At 34.0% G+C, this 25833-nt stretch overlaps 1 long non-coding RNA gene across 1 annotated transcript in view; it reads right to left on the bottom strand.

The window, feature by feature from the left end:
- LOC309627984 overlaps positions 1 to 25425 on the bottom strand; it is a 53519-nt gene extending 28094 nt beyond the window's left edge. The window contains exon 1 of the long non-coding RNA XR_014244087.1: positions 25401 to 25425. This is a non-coding gene — a long non-coding RNA (uncharacterized lncRNA). The remainder of the gene's footprint in view (positions 1 to 25400) is intronic.
- Between the last annotated feature and the right edge of the window lie 408 nt (positions 25426 to 25833).

Genomic DNA, 25833 nt, shown 5'->3' with positions numbered 1-25833 from the left:
TACTTGTTCAGGTGTGTTGGGTCTCTGGCACAATGATGTCCTTTGTAAATTTAGAAGTACAGAAAGTTGAATAAAGTATTATATTTACTCTAAATTGACTAATGTATAAATAACTTCTGAAAAGTATTAATTTTTAACTCCTTCATCCACATAATTTTGGGGGTACCTTCATGGTAAAAATTCAAACAGCTATGTCCATATTTATCCTTTGTTTTAGCGTAACATTTTTAATCAATTGCCTTAGCTTGGCCAACCAGACACACACACACATACACATAGACACACAACTTTTATATGTTAATCTTCACTGACTGCATCTTCATGAAGGAGGGCAAGAGCTCATGAAACTAAAATTATGTTAAATCCACACACTAATAATTTTAATTCCACATAAATTTTAAATCATTTACTGATACCATTATTGGCAAAAGAATGCAAGTAATGCATAACTACTGTAAGAGCAAGTTACAAATATATACTTATTTACATATACATGTATATATAGGCATATATAAAAATATATTAAACTAATATGTATATATGTAAATGCACAAATATGAATATATTTTCAAATTTGTACCACACATTAAAATACTGTGTGTATAAACTTCTTCAGTACTCTAAATTTTGACTGGTTTGACCTATCTTTTGAGATTCTGCTCAAAAGAGTATAACCAAGAAAAACAGAATGATCAATAAATCAATATACAGCCCATAAAAAGTCATTATTGAGAGTATCATCATAATATTTCACAAAATACATGTACTAAAATTCACATGCTATATTTTTTACTTGAAAAACTAAACATGGATCTTCTGCCATGGGAATCAATATAATTTTTATCTATGTATGTTTTCAGGATTTTCCTTTCCTTATATAAAGCCAAATACCTTAAAATCTGTAGTTAAAATACAACTGAAACAGGCATAAATAATTGTCATATACTCTTTTTTGTTGCCATTTGATCCTTAGGGTTAAGTAATTAATTGATGAAACTATGCTTACTGAAAAAGCACTAAGTATGTACTTTGTACAGGCATTTAAATCACTCTCACTTCTCATTAATCAACTTTTCTAAGCAAAATGATTTATGTAGACTATTTTGAATTATAATAATGCAGACCTAAGAAATCCAGATAATGGTATGTCTCCTAATTATAACACCACTTCAACTACCCAAGGCAATGTGTTCCCCTTTTAGCTGGAAGTGGGTTTACACAGTTAAGGCATCATCTTGATAATTTTAATATAACATCTGAATAATATGTCATAAAATGGTGGTGCTAGCAGTGAGTCTCTCCCGAAGTTAATTTTGGCCTAATAGGCTTGACCCATGATTATACATGGACTGAATTTGTCATATCTCATTTTAATAAACAATATTCTAGAAAAATAATATACTGTATTTTAGAATAGATGCCGAAGTCTTTAAAGGCATACCAATCCAATACATTAAAAAGTGTAGTGACTTTTGAGAAAACTTCTTACATTTTAAATAATTACAATTATTTCATCCTTAATAACTTTTCTTACCTATCTACTCCATAACCATCCTTAACTTTAATTTTATTTAATACTTCTTAAAATAGTTCCTTCAAAACCAACAATGAATTATTTTATAGAATTTAATAATAGTTTGAACACTCAATCCTTATGACATAGATTTTAGAATCAGAAAGACTTGGTTTCAAATGCTTTCTTATAAACCGTGTACTATTCAAGTTAAGGGTGGTAATTTCATGTCTTTGAGCTTTATGTTCTTCATCTTAAAAATGGGAATAATAATAAAATCCAATTAACATGGTTGCTAAATGAATCTGTTGAGAAACAGCTTGGTGGTTGGCAGAGAAACAGCATTCAAAAAATGATTTATTACCTTTATTAAGGATGATTATTAGCAGTGTACTCAAAAGCTAGAAGGATTATTCTGGAGAGAATACTTTTTTAAACAAAACTGTTTCCTAGTCTAATGATATGGCTGGATTTTCAGAAAGCATACCAGAAGTCTTATATTATATATAACTCTGAGCAATCTTTTATCATTCCTTTTTCAAATGTAAACTAACATTGTGTTAGCTACTAAATTTTAATAATTTTAAGCAAAGCCACATAACAAAATTCATTCTTATTGCTTCTTTGTAAATTAAATTACATTTTATTATGGAAATGACAGTGTTGAACATATTTTTAAAAATCTTCTTTTAGAAATATGCAAAAAAGAAGACAACTGTTATATAATCCCCAAATGCCAAGTATTGCCATTCTGGTTTTTTGTTGTCTTTTCCTTTCTTTGCACATATTCACTTACAGATTTATACAAAGATATTAGAAATGGATTTTATGAGGTATTTGAAATAAAGATTGGAGACAGATTGAATTCCTCAAAGTCAGACAGAAAAAGCTAATGACAACAAAAGGTGGGACACTGGGTGTTTTGTGGTATCACACATACAGCAACTAAGCAGTGCATACCTAGGAAGAAAAAGTAGTCTTTTTTAGTCATCATGCTATACTCAGAGTTGTGAATTAAACAAAAAAATTGAGAAATAAGGAAGCCAGATAATACAGAAATGCAAGTGTCTTGGGATGACAAGAGGCTCAAAATCAAATGTATAGTGTTAGAATAGAAGGAAGGAGCAGTTGAAGAAAAACAAAAAAACAAAAATAACTTCAAATGTTCAATTCTACAGGACTTGGAAACAAAAAGGATGTAGGAAGAAAGAGTGAGAGAGTTTGAGTCGCAATGTTGTTTATACTACCTCAGTATAAATACCCTTACTAGAATATTGCAGCAAGAATAATTTTTAGGTTTTTTAAACATATTTTCAAATCATTAAATTATAATTTTAGGTCTTATTCTCCTCACTTCCATCTTGGTAATAACTACTGCAAAGATAGTCCAGTAAATTACCCTTCTGTACACTCTCTTCTCCCCAAAATAATGATGATGATGATGATGATGATGATAAACAACAGTAAACAACACTTGAAGATATAAATCAAATACAACTTAAATATTCCATACTTTGAGTTACCTCATCTCAAAAAAATATAGAAAGGGGAGGGCACTGGAGGTTGGGGAGCATGCTTCTCTGGGCCAGAGAATTTATCTAGATTCATATCCATAAATTTCATCAACATGTCAACAGCTATAGGTCCTTTAAAAATCATGTAATGTCTTTGATTCTTGTTTGTGTCCTGTACAAAATTAAATAATAAAAACTAAAGAATATTCCAGGGAAGCATTCAATAAGATAATGTAGATAACCATTTCTACAGTGAAATATATATATATGTGTGTGTGTGTATGTATATACACACACATAAATACATATAACAATACCTAAAATAATGAGGAGAATTTTGTAAGGTTCCTATTCATTGAATTATATGACGTTTAGTTTGATAATGGTGTGTAATAACAGTCCATTATTTTTTGTTTAGTTATTTATCCACTTGTTCATCTCTTTGAGTTGAATATAAACCCCATGAGACATGGACCAATCTTGTTCACTATTTTATTTCCAGAGTCTGGGACAATGTGTTGCATTGATGGAGTATGGACAAATGAAAGAAGGATAGGAACATGGTTGTTAGATTAAAACAGCAAGATGATGAGAATCTGGATGACAGCTGTAGCGCTGAGGCTGAAAATAAGTTGAAAGACATTATTAATGTTTTGAAGTAAGATGATTAAATTAAAAAACTTGGTCATTGTTTTGACCTACTTGGTAGTCAAGTAGAAGAATGAGACAAAAATAAATGGCTTCAGTGATGTGAAAAATAGTTGAAACACTGACAGAAAAAGGAAAGATTAAAGGTAAGCAAATTGGTATGAGATAAAGATTTATTTTACATTGATTTAGGACATAGTTAAAGGGAAAGTTATGTAAGAAATTATCAAAGAATTGAGATCAGGTCAAAATTAAGAACTGAAAGAAGGAAAATATGGGTGCCAAAAAATAATAAAATGGAAGAGTGGTAGGTATGGCTATAAAGGTAAGGAAAGACCTTACCATTTAAAATCCTGCAGGGTAGTTTAAGAATTTCGGAATATCTTCTAAGAGCAACATGGAGTCCGCAGGATTTTAAGCAAAGAAATGAAAATAAAACTTTTGTAGTTTTTGAGAGATTACTCTCAGTGCAATGATAAAGACAAGAACTGATATGGGTAGACTGGTAAGTGAATATATTTTTTTGATATACACTGGGAATACTAGAAGAACAATCATAGCCAAGAGAGTGATTACAATTTCTCACTTTTTTTAAAAAAAAATAATTAATTTATTTTTTGGCTGCGTTGGGTCTTTGCTGCTGTGCGCGGGCTTTCTCTAGTTGCAGCCAGCGGGGGCTACCCTTTGTTCGGGTGGGCGGGCTTGTCATTGCGGTGGCTTCTCTTTGTTGCGGAGCACAGGCTCTAGGCACGCGGGCTGCAGTAGTTGTGACTCGCAGGCTCTAGACTGCAGGCTCAGTAGTTGTGGCACACGGGCTTAGTTGCTCCGCGGCATGTGGGATCTTCCTGGACCAGGGTTCGAACCCGTGTCCGCTGCATTGGCAGGCGGATTCTTACCCACTGCACCGCCAGGGAAGTCCCTACAATCTGTCACTCTTTTAGGCACGTTTGTTTGAGGTGCTAATAAGACATTCCCGTTGAAGAATTCAGTTACGTAGTAGTCATGTAGGTTTGAAATTCAAAAGTGTGGCCTGGCTTGGAAATAAATATGTGTGGAAATTTCAGTAGAAATTAATTAAAATTAATTTCAATTAAAAATTTCATTTTTTTACTCCATTTCCTTCACCTTCATCAAAAAGGTGAAGGAAATGGAGTAAAATTTTATGTATTTGTGGGTAGACAACCCAATGATTTTATATTTTAATTTTTAAAGGTAACTTCAGATACTGATGAATACAATATATTAATATCTTCATGAACAAAACAAAGAGTGATATTTTCTGTCTGGCTGGTGCCTCTGGTTTTCTTGAGATTTTTATATTGTGAAAGATAGAAACCAGATTTTTAACAATACTCATTTTTCAGAAAGCATTTAAAGATGTTACATACTAGCAAAAAAGTTTAAGATATATGTCTCGTCTTTAAAAAATGGTTCCATTGTGCATAATTGGAGACTTTGTAGAGCAGTGACTTTGCACATTACTAATGCTCAGATTGTGACAACTTTTGAATATGAAGATAAATAACCACAACTGTGAGGACATTAATATGCATCAAATATTCCAACAATATACCTCGCTGAAACATGATTAATCTTAAATATACTGATGATGTTTAAAGCAGAAGCATTACTGAGATTAATCTTGTCCTATGGGAGAGTTCCATGAATGGTGCTGTGTTTATAATTTCAATTTCTGGATAACATACTGAAGATTTAGCATTTGTAATTCCACATATTTTGCTAGGTTAGATACTTTATATTAATGATTCTATTTTTATAAAATTTTGTAGAATAGGATTCAGTTTAAAATGAAGGAAAGCATACTGCATTAAGAAATGGGATACTATCTTATACTAAATGATGACAATTTAATACGTTTTCTTTCTTGGTGGAGAAATTTTGGTAACTGGAGAAGCCACCTTGTAGACTTGGAGCTCCAAAAACCTGCAGTACCAAAATGTCTCCCCTCACATTAAACTGCCTGATGAGAAATCCTTTCTTTCTATCCATTTATTTTTTGTAATAGTGAATTAATCATATTTTAAAATTATTCTATGTGCATAGTGAAAAAGAAAGTTAAAGGTCTGAAAACTGCAAGAAAAAAGTCCAGTTTCTCAGAGCATAAACTATGAAAAGTTTCTTTTACATTTTATAGAAGCATATGTGCATTCATTCTTTCATTTTTAGAAAATCATGTTTATAAATATATATTACCCTGATACATGAATTACTGACTTTAAAATATGCTGGGTATCTTTATGCATCACTAAATATAAATCTATATTTCTGTCATTTTCATAGCTGTTCAATATTCTAATAAGTAACAGAAGTTTAATTTGACATTAGTGAAGACAGTGTGACAAATGTCGGCTTAAATAAAATTGGAGAATTACATAACAGCCAGATTAAGAGGATTTTGAGGATTTACAAGACATTTTCACTGAACATACAAAACTCAATTTAGTTTCAACCCTATCATGTAATAATCCAGCACTCGACCAACATTACTTCACCATTTCTTATCATCCTCTTTTGAATGGTCAGAGCTTACAAAAAGTTTCTTTCATTCACACTTGCAGACATCATTTTTATTTTATGCCAATTTGTGTATTGTGTTTGTGTGAATCTTAGGTTATTATTTTATTTATGTTATATTACTTATGTTAGAAGGTGCTCATTTATATGATTATATTTTTGTTGATTTTGAGAAAAAGGTATGAACCCTCAGAAAGAATTGCATTTTGTTTCCAAAACTAACAGACCACTTCATTAGAAACAAGGTTTCCCTTATACAAGTGAACTTTCTGTTCCTGCCAGTTGAGACAGGGACATTAATGTGTTTGAGAAGATATATGCCAGGGTTTCTGAGAAAAATAAAATGAATGTCAGAATACTCTGTCAACTCAAACCATCACACACAAAAAAAAGCACTACTGCTTCTACAAAATATTATTTTTGAAATACATATAAAATAAAGCAGTACAGTTACCAATGTACATCAGATTAAAAAGTGTAAGTCAATATTTAGCCAAACTCCTTAAACAGAATTTACTCTACATAACTCTTACCAGATTGACTGTCTTAATACTTGAAATATTCTATTTAAAATAAATAAAATAATTAAAATAAATAACCACCTTGGAATATAATACATATGCTGAAATTTTTCTGACAAAAAATGCAACGGTTTCTTACTTTATCAAATTCAGTGATAATAAATTCCTGGCATTTGCCAAATTACACTTTCTGAATTCTTGCAGAGAAGGACAATCTGCCCTCTCAAGCACAAGTGAGGTGAGACAATTAAGTTCCCATCTATTTCTTGCAATAGGTACATTTTTTTCCCTGAAAAATGACAAATTATAGTTCAATATGCCCTCACTCTAAAGGTTCATTGCTCAAAGTTCAAGCTTGGTCTAACCTTTGGGAGTCATTGATGAAATAGGCCTTCAGAATTTTTTGCAAGTTAAGTTAAATGAATAGCCTTAGAGCTGACAGGTTATTGAAACATGTTCAAAATTTAAAGACACATTTCATAATCTCTGTTCTCTCTACTATGTCAGAGATAACTTAGTAGAGAAAAAAAGTTCTTTTTTACTGGAGAAAAACTGCACTACATAAGGTCAACATTTCTGTTAAAGGATAGGTGTATTCATTTTGACAAATATCTATAAGGTAATGATATAAGCAGATCTGCAGAACTAAAAATCAGGTACTAAACAAATGACCATTATAACTTTATGAGCCTCTATTTTCTCACCTGTAATGTAAGTCATTGTATTAGTTGATTTCTTATTTTCCTTCTACCTCTATATCATTCCTACAATTAAATCAAAACGTATAAAACGCTGTCAAACAACCACCTTTTAAAAAGCAATTTGCATGTTTTTTTAAAATTCGTAGATATTTTCTTGTCACAGATTTTCCATGAAGAAATTATTAGTAAGTAGAGTCTTGAAATGTCTTAATTTTTTGTTTCTGCAATTATTATCAAACTTGAGTTTAAATCTGAAATAACTAAAACTAGAAAATTATTGAATATATTAGAGAGGGGTGGGGGAGAGGAGGAGGGGAGAACTATATTAATGGAGGGGATGAAAATCAGCAACAAACAAATGGAACAAGAATCAGTCACTGGACATTTCTCTCTCCAAGTGTATGCAGAAAACAATAAACAGTAGTTTCAATATCGTGAGTGAAAATGATTTGAAGGTAAAAGTACTCTCTCAACTGAATTATAATAAAACCGTATCGTAGTTTTCCTTGACTCTAATTGCTCTATTTGTAAAACCACTTTAATTCAGTCTTGTTTCAAAGCAATTCTTCCAAAAATCCAAGTGTGATTATGACACTCCCAACTTAAAACCATTCAATGCCTTTTCATTTCTTTTAGAATAAAAAAAAAAACTCCTAAAAATTACTATGTCATTTATGACATAGTACCTAGTTCTCTTTTCAAGTTTTGTTACAACTAGTGTTAATTTATTTTTTTCATTTTGTCAAAAGAGCTTTCCTTTGGTCTTAGCTTCTAACCTATTAAAACTCAACAATAAACATAAACCCATTTAAAATATGGGCTAATGATATTAACAGATATCTTACCAAAGAAGATATACAGATGGCAAATAATCATATGAAAAGATGCTTCACATTGTATGTCATCAGGGAAATGCAAATCAAAACAACAATGAGAAATCACTACAAACCTATTACAAAGGCCAAAATCCAGAATACTGACAACACCAAATGCTAACGCGGATATAGAGCAAAGAACACTCACACATTGCTGGTGGGAATGCAAAATGATACAGCCACTTTGGAACACAGTTTGGTAGTTTCTTACAAAATTAAACACACTCTTACCATACAACCCAGCAATCACATTCCTTGGTATTTAACCAAACAAGTTGAAAACATGTCCACACAAAAACCTGCACACAGATATTTCTGGCAGCTTTATTCATAACCGTCAAAACTTTGATGCAACCAAAATGTCTTTCAGTAAGTTAGCAGATAAACAAACTTTAGTACATCCAAACAATGGAATGTTATACAGTGCTAAAATGAAATGAACTATCAAACCAGGAAAAGACAAACAGGAAACTTAAATGCATATTACTAAGTAAAAGAGGATAATCTGTAAAGGCTATATACTGTATGATTTCAACTATATGACATTCCAGAAAAGACCTAACTATGAAGTCAGTAAAAAGATCAGTGGTGTCCAGAGTTTAGAGGGGAAGAAGGAGTGAATAGGCTGAGCACAGAGGATTGTTATTGTAGGAAGCTTTTCTATATGTCATTAAAATGCTGGATACATGTCATACATTTGTGCAAACTTAATATATGTATAACATCAAGAAAAACCCTAATGTAAACTGGACTCTGGGTGATAACAATGTGTCAATGTAGTTTCATGGATTGTAACAAATGTACCATTCTGGTGGGAGAATTTGAATTAGGGGATACCTATGCACTTGTGGGGGCAGAAGGTATTGGGAAATCTCCATATCTTTCTCTCAAATCTGCTGTGAACATAAAGCTGCTCTAAAAACTATCTAATATATAGTAGACTTTACATGTTATATATATATATATAATATATATATATAAAATGTATGTGTCTATATATAATGTGTGTTGTGTATATATTATATATTTATACATACACAACACACTACCATACACCCACTAGAAAATACATTTTTAAAAAGACAAAACACATACAAAGCAAGGATATGTGACTATACCAGAACTCTCATATACTGATAAAGAGAGTAAATTGGTAAAACCATCTTGGGAGACTGTTTAGCACCGTCTGTTAAAGCTGAACATATACAAACTCTATAAATCAGAATTTCCATTCCTAGTATAGAGCCTACAGAACAGGTACATATACCCTCAAATGACAGCAATATGAATGCTTGTATCAGCACAATAGAATGAAAAATATGGGTACCTAAACTGCAATATAATCACTTGCTGGAATATTGTAATGAAAATGAATGATCTAGAACAACGTGCAACAATATGTATCTCACAAACATAAAGGTGAGTTAAAGCAGCAAGATAAAAAAGAGTGTACTTTATATGAGTCTATTTATGTAAAGTACAAAACAGTCAAAGTTAATATATTCCATAAGAAGTTGAAATACTGGTTCTCTTGGAGGAGGTGGCAGTCGTAACTTGAAGGATATGAGAAGGCTACTTGTGTACTGGCAATATCTCTTTCTTAATCTGATTCCTGGTTTCACACTGTTGTTCAGTCTGTGAAAAGTCACTGAGTAAGACACTTAGGTTCAGTTTTCTATAAAATTTTTAAAACTCTTTTTTGAGAATTAAATACTAATATTAATAATATGACCCCCTTTATATATAATACATATAATTTATATATATATATATTTATAACACTGATACACTGCCAGATATATATATATATATATATATATAAATATCTATAAGGATATATCCAAATACTGTGGTTGCCCCTGAGATGTATTATAGGACACCTTCAATTTTTTTTCTTTTACTTGGATAATATGTGAATTTGATTGTAATGTAAAAAGAACTTTAAAAATTTAATATATTGCATTTTAACTGAATATGTTGATAGGAAGATATAAAAAAAGATAATATTTCATTCAAGGCTCATCATCTTACCTGCTACACCTGCAAACTGAATTTCTTAATAGTTTCTCCCTATGCTGCTTCTCTCATAAATTCTCTCCAAATTACTGCCATTACTATTTTTCCCTTTCACATTAAAAATATGGCAAAATATAATGTAAATCTAAAACACTCAGAGTACCACCACCTAGTATAATATAATTTTCAACATGGTATATTGACTTTTGTTTGTACTCTTAACACTCTAAAGTTGCAATTATAATCTACATGCCCATTAGATATCTTCTACTTTAAGTTTGTTCATGAAGTTCAAAAATTCATCTTAATAACTTCATATTATCTGAACTAGCAGATCTGCTGGAACATACTCAAACATTTCCCTGTATTGGTCATTTATGCCTGTTTACTTAGTTGCTTCTTCCTTCCTTCCTCTGTTCCTTTCTTCTTTCCTCCTCTCACTTCTTCTGTCCTTCCTTTTAACCCTTTCTTTACTTTTTCCATTGTTCCTTTCTTTTTTTCTTTTATAGGTATTAAATATCTAACTTTCGTTCTAAATACACATTTCTATAACTATTTATTTCATGAGAATAAAATGTTAGCAGTAATAGCTTAAGAGTAATCTGTCAAAACATACACACATCTATAGATATATTGATGTATTTTGGCTTTTTTATTTCATTCCAGTACTGTTTCTTAGATACCATTCTATAACACAATATTTCATACTCCTCTGATCTATTTCTTTTTGTTTTTTTTCCACTGTTGATAGAAAATTAATAGACAAATGATGTTCTTTACAATTTGAGCTTAATCAGTCTTCAAACTTATTATCATCATTATTACCATATCCTCTCCTCTCACCACCACCTTTAGAACATTATACTCCAGCCTCCACTCATACTGTCGTTGACCAAGTTTTCGTAATACTCCATTAATTTTCAAATTTCCTCATTTTTTTCTGAAAATATTCCCTCTTTCAGGAATAATTTTCCTCGACTGGGTAGAATCCTCCCCGTTCTCGAACCTAGATTTAGTTTTTAAATAATGTGTGAAATATTCCTATTTTCCATCAGCCAGAATAATTACCATCACCTTTCATGCTACTATATTTATATCACTCTATGATTAATTAACTTAAATGAAACTTAAAGGGTCCTTTTTACACTCTTTGGTACATAATAAATTCCCAGTGAAGATTAAGTAACAGAAACGATATATCCTTATACTATTATTAAAATTACAAATAAATACAATATTGTTATAAATTATAATATGGTACTTCCCTTCCACTAGATGTTGAGCTCATTTGGAAGCACAAATAATGCTTCCTGTATTATTACATATAAATATCTATATATTGATATATAAACACACATACTTACAGAAACACATACATATTTTTCAGATATTCTAAAATACAGGTGCTAAATTTTTATTACATCAAAATGAAATGCAAGAATTGACTCACTTCCCCTTTCCATTCTGTTGGAAACGTATTTATTCTAAGGGCTAAGTCTTAAGGAAAAATACCTCTGTAAAGTATTTCTTGAACAACATTATGATGGTACATCTCTTTTACTAATTATTAGCAATTTCAAATCAGAGAGCTTATCTATATTATCTCTGATGTCCTCATTCAAGCACAGAGTTCAATTCATCTGAAGTTCTCAGTAAGTATAAACTGTCATATGAAACATAAAATAACAAATATCATGCATTTGAAAAAGCCACTTTTCTTAAGTTTTACCTCTCTATTATCAGACAATTTTATAAGTATGCTGTACAGTGTGCATAAATATGCAGATATGCATATATATGTATGTGTATATTTGTGTATGCTATATGTTTAATTTCAAATAGTTTGAAATGTGTTAAGGAAGCCATCGGCTTATATAATTATCTCAGATATAGATTAAATTTAGAAATGTAAACAACATGAGTACCTACTTTATACTTTATAATTTATTTAAATGTTTCATACTGTCTAGTAATGAGAAAAGAGTTATCCTTCCATGGATAATTTTTTTTTTTTTAAATGCTGCTCTCTTTGTGGGTTAAATACTCAGACCTATCTATTTTATACCCAACACACAGTTTTTCTAAATATGTATAATTTTGTCTAAGATTATAATTTATCCAAAGATTACACCCTAGATGTTTATTTTTTCCTATCAAGATTTGAAGAACAGCAAAACTTTGCTACTGATAGGTAATTTTAATAAATTATTTACCAAATCTATGATTTGTAAAGTAATTTTTCATATATAAATGATTAAGTTCCTAAGCATCCATTTATCAAATATATTCCAATACCTATATACAGATTAATTTATTTATAACTTAAATAAAGAATAACTCCCTGGTTAAGTGAGGATGTAGCTACTGAAAGACCAAAGGTAGTAAAAACAATAACAATAGTGATAAAATAGTGATAATAACACTACCCATACTGATCAATTCAGAGCTAGAAACTATGGAATCTCATACTGACTATGCAATCGGCATGCTCCATTACCAGTAGAAATTCCAGCATATTTCTTTCCCGACTAGCTAAGAAGACGATTCAAGAAGAATGAGTGAAAGGAAAGATACGTGTCTATATTTTTTTCTTTTAAAAAAATTTTTAGTAATTTTTCAGTATAATTAAAACTTTCTAAAATTTAGAAATAAGAAAAAAAAAGTGAAAACACTGTAAGTTGTACTTAACTGGCATTAATTTATGTGTTGAAAGTGTTTGGCACAGGATTTCAAACATAAGTTAGACACACACAAACACACAGATCAATCAACATACTAAATATTAGCAGGTGTTATTTTTGGAAGTGAGTATTTTGAACTGAAATTTTAAAAAAAGATTTCAATAATTAAATCTAACTAAACACAAATATATTCACTAAATAAATCATCAAGAACAGAATACCTCTATGCTTAACAGACCCAGAGTACTACTTTCCTCATTAATATATGAGATGCGTAAGATTCTAACCTTCCAATTACCCCATTTAATTCTTGGCTTTGTAATAATTGAATTTTTGTGCCTCAATTTAGAACAGAACATCAGTTTATACCTGAAGACTTATAGTCTTCAATGTGAAAGATGTAGGGCAGGCTAGCAGGCTGTAAATTAAGGCAGGGCTTCTATGTTACACTTTTGAGATAGAATTCCTTCTACTCTGAAAAATGTGATTTTCCTCTTCACTCCTTTAACTGGATAAGGCCCACCCACATTAGGGAGGATAATCTCCTTTACTTAAAGTCACTGATTAAAAAGGTTAGTAACATCTACAAAATACCTTCATGGCAACACTTAAACTAGTGTTTCAGCAAACAACTGGGCATGAAAGCCCAGCCCAGTTGACACATAAAATCAAGTGACCCAAGACAAAGATTTTGTAAGTAGGAACCACCTGTGGATGAACTTTATGACATTCACTGTTGTATTTTCTTTAGCCTTCAGGCCTAGAGGCTTATCCAGAGATTATATAAATCACTGTGAACAGAAAATAGAACTGAAAGCTTCACAACTTTTGGGTTTTCTTCTGGAATTTTCTATCATTCTGTTTTCCAAATGGATTGGAAATGTGCTGAAAATATTAAAATATTTCTTTAAATCACACTAATCTTCTTTAGATCATCAGGCCTATTTTTTTTTATATATATTTTTTGTTCTAGTTCTGTGAAAAATGCCATTGGTAGTTTGATAGGGATTGCATTGAATCTGTAGATTGCTTTGGGTAGTAGAGACATTTTCACAATGTTGATTCTTCCAATCCAAGAACATGGTATATCCCTCCATCTGTTGGTATCATCTTTAATTTCTTTCATCAGTGTCTTATAGTTTTCTGCATACAGGTCTTTTGTCTCCCTGGGTAGGTTTATTCCTAGGTATTTTATTCTTTTTGTTTCAGTGGTAAAAGGGAATGTTTCCTTAATTTCTCTTTCAGATTTTTCATCATTGGTGTATAGGAATGCAAGAGATTTCTGTGCATTAATTTTGTATCCTGCTACTCTACCAAATTCATTGATTAGCTCTAGTAGTTTTCTAGTAGCATCTTTAGGATTCTCTATGTATAGTTTCATGTCATCTGCAAACAGTGAGTTTTACTTCTTCTTTTCTGATTTGGATTCATTTTATTTCTTCTTCTGATTCCTATGGCTAAAACTTCCAAAATTATGTTGAGTAATTGTGCTGAGAGGGCAACCATGTCTTGTTCCTGATCTTAGAGGAAATGGTTTCAGTTTTTCACCATCGAGAATGATGCTGGCTGTGGGTTTGTCATATATGGCCTTTATTATGTTGAGGTTAGTTCCCTCTATGCCTACTTTCTGGAGGGTTTTTTATCATAAATGGGTGTTGAATTCTGTCAAAAGCTTTTTCTGCATCTACTGAGATGATCATATGGATTTTATCCTTCAATTTGTTAATATGGTATATTACATTGATTGATTTGTGTACATTGAAGAATCCTTGCATTCCTGGGATAAATCCCACTTGATCATGGTGTATGATCCTTTTAATGTGCTGTTGGATTCTGTTTGCTAGTATTTTGTTGAGGGTTTTTGCATCTATGTTCATCAGTGTTATTGGCCTGTAGTTTTCTTTTTTGGTGACAAATTTGTGGGTTTTGGTATCAGGGTGATGGCAGCCTTGTAGAATGAACTTGGGAGTCTTCCTCCCTCCGCTATATTTTGGAAGAGTTTGAGAAGGATAGATAGGTGTTAGCTCTTCTCTAAATGTTTGAAAGAATTTGCCTGTGAAGCCATCTGTTCCTGGGCTTTTGTTTGTTGGAAAAATTTTAATCACAGTTTCAAATTCAGTGCTTGTGATTGGCCTGTTGTTATTTTCTATTTCTTCCTGGTTCAGTCTCGGAAGGTTGTGCTTTTCTAAGAATTTGTCCACTTCTTCCAGGTTGTCCATTTTATTGGCATATAGTTGCTTGTAGTAATCTCCCATGATCCTTTGTATTTCTGCAGTGTCAGTTGTTACTTCTCCTTTTTCATCTTTAATTCTGTTGATTTGAGTGTTTTCCCTTTTTTGTTGATGAGTCTGGCTAATCGTTTATCAATTTTGTTTATCTTCTCAAAGAACTAGCTTTTAGTTTTACTGATCTTTGCTATCATTTTCTTCATTTCTTTTTCATTTATTTCTGATCTGATCTTCATGATTTCTTTCCGCCTGCTAATTTTGGGGGTTTTTTGTTCTCACTCGAATTGCTTTAGGTGTAAGGTTAGGTTATTTGAGATATTTCTTGTTTCTTGAGGTAGGATTGTATTGCTATAAACTTCTCTCTTAGAACTGCTTTTGCTGCATCCCATAGGTTTTGGGTCGTCGTGTTTTCATTGCCATTTGTTTCTAAGTATTTTTTGATTTCCTCTTTGATTTCTTCAGTGATCTATTGATTATTCACTAGTTTATTGTTTAGCCTCCAAGTGTTTGTATTTTTTAGGTTTTTTTTTTCCTGTAATTGATATCTAGTCTCATAGCATTTTTGCTGGAAAAGATATTGATATGATTTCAATTTTCTTAAATTTACCAAGGCTTGATTTTTGACACAAGATATGATCTATCCTGGAGAATGTTCCATGAGCACTTGAGAAAAAAGTGTATTCAGTTTTTTTTGGATGGAATGTCCTATAGATATCTAGTCCATCTTGTTTAATGTGTCATTTAAAGCTTGTGTTCCCTTCTTTATTTTCCTTTTGGATGATCTGTCCATTGGTGAAAGTGGGTTGTTAAAGTCCCCTACTGTTATTGTGTTACTGTCAATTTCCCCTTTTATAGCTGTTAGCATTTGCTTTATGTACTGAGGTGCTCCTATGGTGGGTGCATAAATATTTACAATTGTTATGTCTTCTTGTATTGATCCGTTGATCATTATGTAGTGTCCTTCTGTGTCTCTTGTAATAGTCTTTATTGTAAAGTCTATTTTGTCTGATACGAGAATGGCTACTCCAGCTTTCTTTTGATTTCCAATTGCATGAAATACTTTTTTCCATCCCTTCACCTTCAGTCTGTATGTGTCCCTAGGTCTGAAGTGGGTCTCTTGTAGACAACATATATACGTGTCTTGTTTTTATATCCACTGAGCCAGTCTATATCTTTTGGTTGGAGAATTTAATCCATCTATATTTAAGGTAATTATTGATATGTACGTTCCTATTACCATTTTCTTAATTGTTTTGGGTTTGATTTTGTACGTCTTTTCTGTCTTTTGTGTTCCTGCCTAGAGAAGTTGCTTAAGGATTTGTTGTAAAGCTGGTTTGGCGGTGCTGAATTCTCTTAGCTTTTGCTTGTCTGTAAAGGTTTTAATTTCTCCATCGAACCTGAATGAGATCCTTGCTGGGTAGAGTAATCTTGGTTGTAGGTTTTTCCCTTCATCACTTTATATATGTTCTGCCACTCTCTTCTGGCTTGCAGAGTTCCTTCTGAGAGATCAGCTGTTAACCTTACAGGGATTCCCTTGTATGTTATTTTTGCTTTTCCCTTGCTGCTTTTAATATTTTTTCTTTGCATTTAATTTTTGATAGTTTGAATAATATGTGTCTTGGCATGTTTCTCCTTGGATTTATCCTGTATGGGACTCTCTGCACTTCCTGAACTTGACTATTTCCTTTCCCATATTAGGGAAGTTTTCAACTATAATCTCTTCAAATATTTTCTCAGTCCCTTTCTTTTTCTCTTCTTCTTCTGGGACCCCTATAATTCGAATGTTGGTTCATTTAATATTGTCCCAGAGGTCTCTGAGACTGTCCTCAAGTCTTTTCATTCTTTTTTCTGTATTCTGCTCTGTGGTAGTTATTTCCACTATTTTATCTTCCAGGTCACTTATCCATTCTTCTGCCTCAGTCATTCTGCTATTGATTTCTTCTAGAAAATTTTTAATTTCATTTATTGTGTTGTTCATTATTGTTTGTTTGCTCTTTAGTTCTTCTAGGTCCTTGTTAAACGTTCCTGTATTTTCTCCATTCTATTTCCAAGATTTTGGATCTTTACTATCATTACTCTGAATTCTTTTTCAGGTAGACTACCTATTTCCTCTTCATTTGTTTGATCTGGTGGATTTTTACTTTGCTCTTTCATCTGCTGCAGATTTCTCTTTCTTCTCATTTTGCTTAACTTACTGTGTTTGGGGGTCTCCTTTTCACAGGCTGCAGGTTCATAGTTCCCGTTGTTTTTGGTGTCTGCCCCCAGTGGGTAAGGTTGGTTCAGTGGGTTGTGCAGGCTTCCTGGTAGAGGGGTCTGGTGCCTGTGTTCTCGTGGATAAGGCTGGATCTTGCCTTTCTGGTGGGCAGGACCGTGTTGGTGGTGTGTTTTGGGGTGTCTGTGAACTTATTATGATTTTAGGCAGCCCCTCTGCTAATGGGTGGGGCTGTGTTCCAGTCTTGCAAGTTATTTGGCATGGGGTGTCCAGCACTGGAGCTTGCTGGTCGTTGAGTGGAGCTGGGTCTTAGCGTTTAGATGGAGATCTCTGGGAGTGCTCTTGCCGATTGATATTATGTGGGGTCAGGAGGTCTCTGGTGGTCCAATGTCCTGAACTCAGCTCTCCCACCTCAGAGGCACAGGCCTGACACCCGGCCGGAGCACCAAGACCCTGTCAGCCATATGGCTTTTGGGAAGTCTGAGATCTTCTGCCAGCATTCAGTAGGGGTTCTGTAGGAGTTGTTCCACATGTAGATGTATTTTTGATGTATTTGTGGGGAGGAAAGTGATGTCCACGTCTTACTCCTCCACATTCTTGAAGGTCCTCCTCAAGATATTTTAGACATGCCCATCTTTTGGGGCCACCAATGTAGGTGAAAGTAAAGGTGGAGTCTGAGTACCTGAAATCTGAAATGAAAAGTCTTGTAAAAGCTACCCCTGGAGTGGATTTTTAACCCTGGTCATGGCTCAGGCCCCCTATTTGATCGAGCCAAAGGGAACCCTGGTGAGGCGGGAGGCGAGGGCTGGAGAGCCCTGAGTCTGCTCTCCGAGTGGTGTGGGAGGGGATGCTGTGCACCCCGAGCTAGGTGCCACAGGCCTACTTTAATATTCACTTCCTTTGCAAACATATTTCCTCTTTCTGAATATTTTCTAAAGTTGTCAAATATAGGAAATAAAAATCCAGGACTCCAGGCTAATTTGAATTTGTGATAAACAGCAGATAATTTTTTAGTGTAAGTATATCCCAAATAGTGCATATGACATTTGTACTATAAAAATCTATTTGTTATCAGAAATTCAAATTTAACTGGGTGTCCTACATTTTATTTGACAACCCTACCTTGTCATCTCAGTCTTCAAATGTAGACCCTATGCTGGTGTGACACATTACTTGCTCCTCCAAAAAGCATCATCTGCTTCTCCCACCTGACTAGAATGAATGCATTCACATCATTTTGTCCCACTGAAGTTTGTTCATGCTTCTATAGTTGTGTTTAATATCATGATATCTGATTATATTTGTGAGCTGCTTACAAGCAGAGATAATGTCCTATTCATCTTTGTACCCAAAGCACATACAAAACACCTTTACCTTAAAGAGCAATCAGTTAATCTTTGTTCACTAGATTAATATTTTGTTTGTGTCTCTTTTTGACTTAGGATTAGCCTTCGAAAGAATGAGCACAAAAATAGTAACTAATATTTCCTGAGTGTTTTCTATGTTCCAAGCATTATTCCACGTACTGTTTCTGCTGTATTGGGATATATGAGTTGTAGCAAAACCTCAGATTCTGCAAAATCATGCACTGACTATAAGGTGAAGATCAGAGAACTCAAATTATATGCAATTTTGTAATCAGAGAACCAACAATAACAGTAATGACCCTAATAGTTATACTAGGGCTTAAGAAAGGTTACATTCTTAGTAACAAAATACTAGGGTAAATATAGTAGTTCATATTAAAATGAATAAAATGGAGGAGAGACTTGATATAAAGAGAAAAAAGAAGTGTTGTTGTTGTTTAGTTATGAAGGTATGAGGAAAGTAATACAAATCTCTTGGAACTATGAGATAAGCATATCCAGAAAAGAGTGTGCTATCAAACTGAGCAACAGAGAAAAGCATAGGATGACTGGGCATCATATACAATACTGTATTGTGTTATGACTTGCTGTTTCATGCTGTCTATTTCACTTTGAGTATAGCTGGAGAAACAAAAATAAATTTTAAAATGTTGGTAAAAATTTAATATGGACCAACACAAATTCTTATATCTGTTTTATGTTATATCTGAAATATGTTATCTTAACATCATCTTTTTTGCCAATTGCATATAAGCTATTTTACATTACAGAAACCCATTAAGGTGCTATATTTCATGAGTTAATTTTTTTTTAAAAGTCTATGAACTTAATAACTAGTTTTTATTATCATTTTACAGAGAAAAATACCTGGGGAGAAAAAGTTTTATAACAGGTCCATGGAACACAACTAGTGAAATTGGAGCCAAGGTTCCAATCTACACCACTGGAGCACATAATCGTCACTCTTAACTATGAAGATGTGTTTGCATTTTCGAATAGTTGCCTTTCTATTGAGTTGTAAACATTGATGTTGATCTTTTAAAATTACACAATTCATAGGCCTGGAAATATCAAGAAGTTGCTACTTTATGTTTTCTGCTATATACAGAACACAAGAACATATGAAATTCAACATGTCACTTCCATCTTTGTTTCTAAGGTCACTTTTTGAATTACAGCATTTTAATATCAAATGCTAATAATAGTTATATGACACTCCAACCTCATTTATCAAATTTCCATTCTCTGAGATATGCCCTCAGATCTATGGAGATAAGCCCTTGACAGACGTGTGTAAATTTTATAAACTTTTCTTCCCTGCCTTGAGCAAAATGGGCAATAGCTGGATACATTATTCAAGTGAAATAGACATAATCTCTCTTTCCCTGAAATTCAGAATTTCAATCCATGGTTTTCACCACTCTTTGATATGACTAGCATTATGTTATATAAATTTAGGAAAAGTGGGGCAATCATACCCTATCATATAAATTTTAAAAAGCAGAAAAATCAGTCTGCAATATTCAAGAAGGAGGAGGTATATTTTCACAGCAATGAGGGATATGAGACAATGCAATTGTATTTTCTCACATATTGATGATTTACTACTTCCTGGTCCATTCCTATATTTAGCTAATCTTTTGCTCTTAATTTATAAAAACCACCATACATAATTAGGAAAACATATTTATGTACCAAAAATGTTTTACATTTTACAAAGTACAAAAATTTTATATATAAAAGAATACAGAAAAATAATTTAAATATTTTCTTTCAAATGTACACGTTATTACTTTGATAAAGGTAATTTTTAAATAATAAAATATAATTTTATAATACTTCACTTGGTAAATGTTGTTTCAGTGCCATAAAAGATTATTTTGTTTGAAGATAAATTATGTGACTTTAGTAGCTCTTCTTTGATACATTAAATTAAAAAAAAAAACTCACAAATATTCCTAGTTATTTTTATTGAATTTTTACAGAAATTCATCATAATAGTTGGTAATAAAAACTGACTCTCCCTTTGAAAAAAGGAAATTACTAAATATTTTTATTTTAAAAAGGGCTTTAGAGCCCATCAAGACTAAACGTTCTAAACAGTTCAAAAATAGGGATATATCTTGAGAGAAATCTGACACTGCTAGTTTTTCCGGGGGGAAATTACTTTCTATTAGTATTTGTTGTGGGTCTAAAATAATGTCATGATTGTTATTTAGAATTTGCATTAAAACGTGAAATTCTTAAATTTCTTTGAAACTCTATTTTAGTCTCTCAAAAATTATACACCACGTTAGGGTTTACAGTAGTCATACTAGTTTTACTTATATTAATGCAAAGTAATATTATATAGTACAATCAAGATTTGATTGATTATATAAAGTTCAAATTCAAATATGCTGATTTCGGTCTCATTATAAGATAAAAAAACACAGAGACAGGGAAAGAATGCATGATTTATTCCAATGCAAAAAAAAAGAACGTAAACTCTACAAAGCGGATAAGGACATTTTTCAACAGCGGTAGGCAGTAGGTGTCTGTCAGAGGCAACAGTCAAGCACAGTCCCAATGCCTGCTTCAAGACATTGTTTGCAACATAAAATGAATCAATGAATTCAACTAAACAGGTTATTTTCCTTCTCTGTTTTAAGTTGTTTTTCTATTGGCAGTGTGATTCTCCTCAAGCAGCTCTATAAAGTAATAAGAGCTTTAAACAATTCAGGTCCAAGCTTGTATTAGGATACAATGAACTTCTCTTCTTGCTTTTAAATAATTAAACTATTATGATAATCCCCAAAGTCTACTACTTGTATCTTTGCTCTATCGAAAGCCTGTCTGTTGCATACATGTGCAAGTATTCTATCCTCCCATAAACCTTAGGAAACTATCCAAACTTGTGGTTAGATGTAGCATAATTTTCTTTCTTAAATTTTGTGCCCTTTTAATGAGTAGCCTTTTATTCTACTTAATGATGAAGGCCTAAATTAAATATCAACATTTCAATGGCTGGTCATGGTGTTTATTTGAAAGCCTCTTTCATGCAAATTATGTATAAACTAATTTGAATGTGAACTTACTGTTAATTTTATAGCTAAAAAGTAATGTAATGGCCACAGTTTTGCCAAGAGGAATATTTTTAACGATTTTAAACCTGCAAACACTAACATTGTGAGATAATTTTGAGTGAATGAATCTGTGAATTACACTGGAGGCTCTCTAGGCTTTTTCATATGGTCTAAGCTGGTGGAATGCTTTGAAGGCATCAATGTACTACCTAATGATATGCTTTTATTAATATAATTTAAAAACAAACAAAAAATACAAATTCTACAGGAACTGATAAATTTCTAGTGTGGTGATATGGGATCCATTTTAATAGCTCTTAATTTTACATATCATTGTCAAATAGGAAATACATTTTAATTGCATTGAGTCACAATTATTTAATGTATTTCATTAATTTATTCACTAATGAATATTCATTTAACACATTTGTGCCAGACCCTCTTCTAGTCCCTAGGGATATAGCATTGAACAAAAGAAACACACCATCTCATGGAGCTTATATTGTAGTGAAAGAGATAACACAAAAAAAGTAAAATATGTGTAATGTTAGGTAGTGATAAGTGCTCTGGAGAAAACTGATGTGGAAAGTTTTAGGCATAACAGGGGTGGGAAGTATTTATTGCTAAATATGGAGGATAGGAAGTTTTTGGTGAAAAAAATGTCAATTTTGAGTAAAGACTGGATGGAGATGAGGGAGCAAATTTTTAGATAAAGTATTCTAAGAAAGGCAAAAAGCCTAGGGAAGTAGAGTATCTGGTATGTCTAAGGAACAGCAAAGAGACCAAGATGGCTGAAGAAGAATAGTGGTGGTAGTCAAGTAACAAGAAATGAGGTCAAAGAGGAAATAAGAAGGTGGTTAAAATTTGAACTATAGAGTTTGACTTTTCTCTAAGTGAAATGTGAAGAAGGCTTGCTGGGTTTAGTGCAAAAGAGTGACATATACTTTGACAGGATCACTAAAGTTGTGTTGAGGCTAGGATGAAGGTGAGCAATTCTGAAGTAGGAAGACCAGTTAGGAGGCCATTAGCACAATGCAGGTAAGAGATCATGGTGATGCGGACTAGATCTATGCGGTGACGATAATAATAGTCAATTACAAATATATTTTAAAGGTAGAGCCAACCAAATTTGCTGCCAAATTGAATGGGAAATGTTTACAAAGAAAGATGTCAAAAATACTCCAAGATTTTGGACTAAACCACTGGTACACATTAATTGCTAATAATAACAATAGCTAACTAAAACTGTGAAAGTAACATATTTCACAAGCAGGAAGGAGGTGGGATGAAAAGAGTTTAGTTTTGAACATATTAAGATGCTTGTTTGACATCTATATAATGATCTGAGTTAGATGGGGAACATTTTAAGTCTGAGATAATCAGACTTACATTTTATTTAACAGAATTAATCATTCTAGTTTGTTAAGAATAGAGAGAGTGGAAGGGAGCAGTCCAAGATAATGAAGTTGGAAATAAGAAATTGGCTGTTATCAACATAAATATCATACATAATGAACACAACATCCATGTTGCAACTAAAGTACAAAGGTCAGAAACATACTGGTTACTCTTGGAATCTGCAAAAATATCGAAAAAATAAATGTCTTGAACTAAAGACTTTTCAAGTTGAAGACTTTTTCTAAATCACCTCTGCCGGAAATGGATAGCATTCAAAATGACCAAGCCCAACTTTTACTTGTATTGTTCATAATCCTGGCTAGCATTTATAACAGTATGTTCACCAGCACACAAATGATAATTTCAAAGTTTATTCAGAATTGTAGTATAAGGTACAAAAGATTAAAGTTATCTCAGTTTAGAAGTTAGGTTTGCCTAAGGAAGTTGAGTGTTTCATCCATTTGAATTCTCTAGTGAATTTTTAAGGGGATAGAATAAAAATAAGTATCAAATTGTCTAGTGGAAATGCTTCAAATCTGATCTTGGAAGCTATTGATTTATGACTTGATTATCCCGGATAAAATAACATTTTCCAAAGATTATTCATCCATCAATAACACCAAACAATACACCAAATATGGGAATTTCTTAAGTCATCTTAAATCTCCGCAAGTTTTTACTTTACTATATGTTTACACTGTTGGGTGCGTGACTTGTGCTGGTCTAGTAATAAATTGAGTCAAAAGATTTTTTTTTTAAAAAGTGAATTTTATGGTATGCGAATAATATCTCAATGAAGTTATTTTTCAAAAGACCCAAGGACAGAAAATGGGGACTTTCAGTATCCCCCATCTCAGGAATCAGGTCCCATACCCTCAATCCCACTTAGCACTGGCCAGTAAACCCAAAGGTCAGCCCTGAACAAGCCCCTTGTGGCTTTACCACCATCTCCACTCCACCCAACATCAAAGAAGCAGTAGCTTAGGAAGACATGGAGATAATATTTCAGAGACTCTCTCCATCCAACAGCAGCTCATGTCTTAGCACTTAAAGAGTTATACCTCAGCCATGCAAACATCTCCCCCTACCCCAAACATCAGAAACCTCAAAGAAGCACTTTGGGCACACAAGGGAGCCCAGCAAAGCCTCCTCTTGGAGGGGAAAAAAATGTCCTTGGGGGCAGAGCAAGGCCTCTACCACTCCAGAGAGCTGTAACCAGAACAAAGGGCCCCATGGTCCCGAGCCCAGCTCCACTCACAACACACCTGCCTGAGTCCGCCTTTCAACAAGAGAAGGAATGGAAGGGCGCCCAACAGAGCAGCAAGAGCTGCACCTGAGCTTCTTGGAGAAACAAGGGCAAAATAGTGCCCGCCTTTAGAGGCAAGTTCAGATCCACCCCTAACCAGGGAGCCCTCAAACCTCCCAACACTCCCACAGGCTTTCTGGTTCCTCATCACCCCCAAAGGTGGTTTATAGATTGGGGGGAGGGGAGACAACACCAGATTAAGGGTCAAAAGGCCTGGACACTAGTCTCAGACCTCTGCTCAAGTGCCCAGACAACTAAGGAAGCCAACAGGCCACCACCCAGCCTCCCTGACTTTCAACCCAGCCAGAGGACCACGCAGATTCAAAACAACCTCTCAAAAAGAAGGGCTTTCGAGCGCTCCCACGTAGCCTTTGGAAGAACCTGGGACTCAGGAAGGACGGGCTGGCCCAGGTCACACTGCAGGGCTGGGCTGTCCCGGGCATCCCGGAGGCCTGCTACTCCCACCGGTCGGAGAAGGGTGCACCCTCAACAAGCCCCCGTTCAGCCACCCACTGCTCAGGATAACGAGACTGTGGCCAGAGAAGCCCAGCGCTGGCCTCGAGCCACACCTCCTGTCGGGCCGTACTAGCGTCTCCTCCGCTAAGGGCTGAGACTGGTTTGCTAGCCCCGGTAACCCGCAAGGGTACTTGCACGCGCGGGGTGGGGGTGGGGGGAGTTCACTAGGCGCTCCAACCCAGGGTCCCATTGCACAGACGGTACACTGGGGCCAGGGACGACCGGCTCGGAACCCGGCGTCCAACCAGGGGCCCACTGGCCCCACAGAGAGACTAAGACCCGGAGGACCACCACAAGAACTTACCGGGCAGGGTGCAGCCATGGCTGGGCCAGAGGTGCTCAAGGCGCGGGGGAGCCCGACAAAGCAGCCTTTGCCCTCGCTGCGCGTTCAGTTTCCACGCCTCCAACCGCCGCCAATACCAACGCGGTCGCTTCGCCACGCCCCGCCCACTGCCATTAAAGGAGACGCGGCGCCTTGGCTTTTTACTCCCCGACCGGAAAGAGAGCCGTTTGGCCTGTTTCGTGGTCTCCGCGCGCCCAGCGCCACCAGGACAGACAGCCCATGGACGCCGCCGCCAAAGGCTTCTGTCCACCGTCACTCATTCCCCTGAGAAATTCAAAAGACTTATGTATAGATTTACTATTGCTCACTTAAAAACAGTTGATTTCAAAGTACATCCTGTTAAAGCCAAGAATACAGACCTGAAAACAGTTTTTCTATTTAGTGTGTTTAGAAA

The sequence above is a fragment of the Balaenoptera borealis genome, assembly GCF_965194805.1.
Source record: "Balaenoptera borealis genome assembly, chromosome: 4".
Taxonomy (NCBI): domain Eukaryota; kingdom Metazoa; phylum Chordata; class Mammalia; order Artiodactyla; family Balaenopteridae; genus Balaenoptera; species Balaenoptera borealis.
The sequence above is the reverse complement of the archived record's forward strand: the minus strand, read 5'-3'. Positions and strand labels throughout refer to the sequence as shown.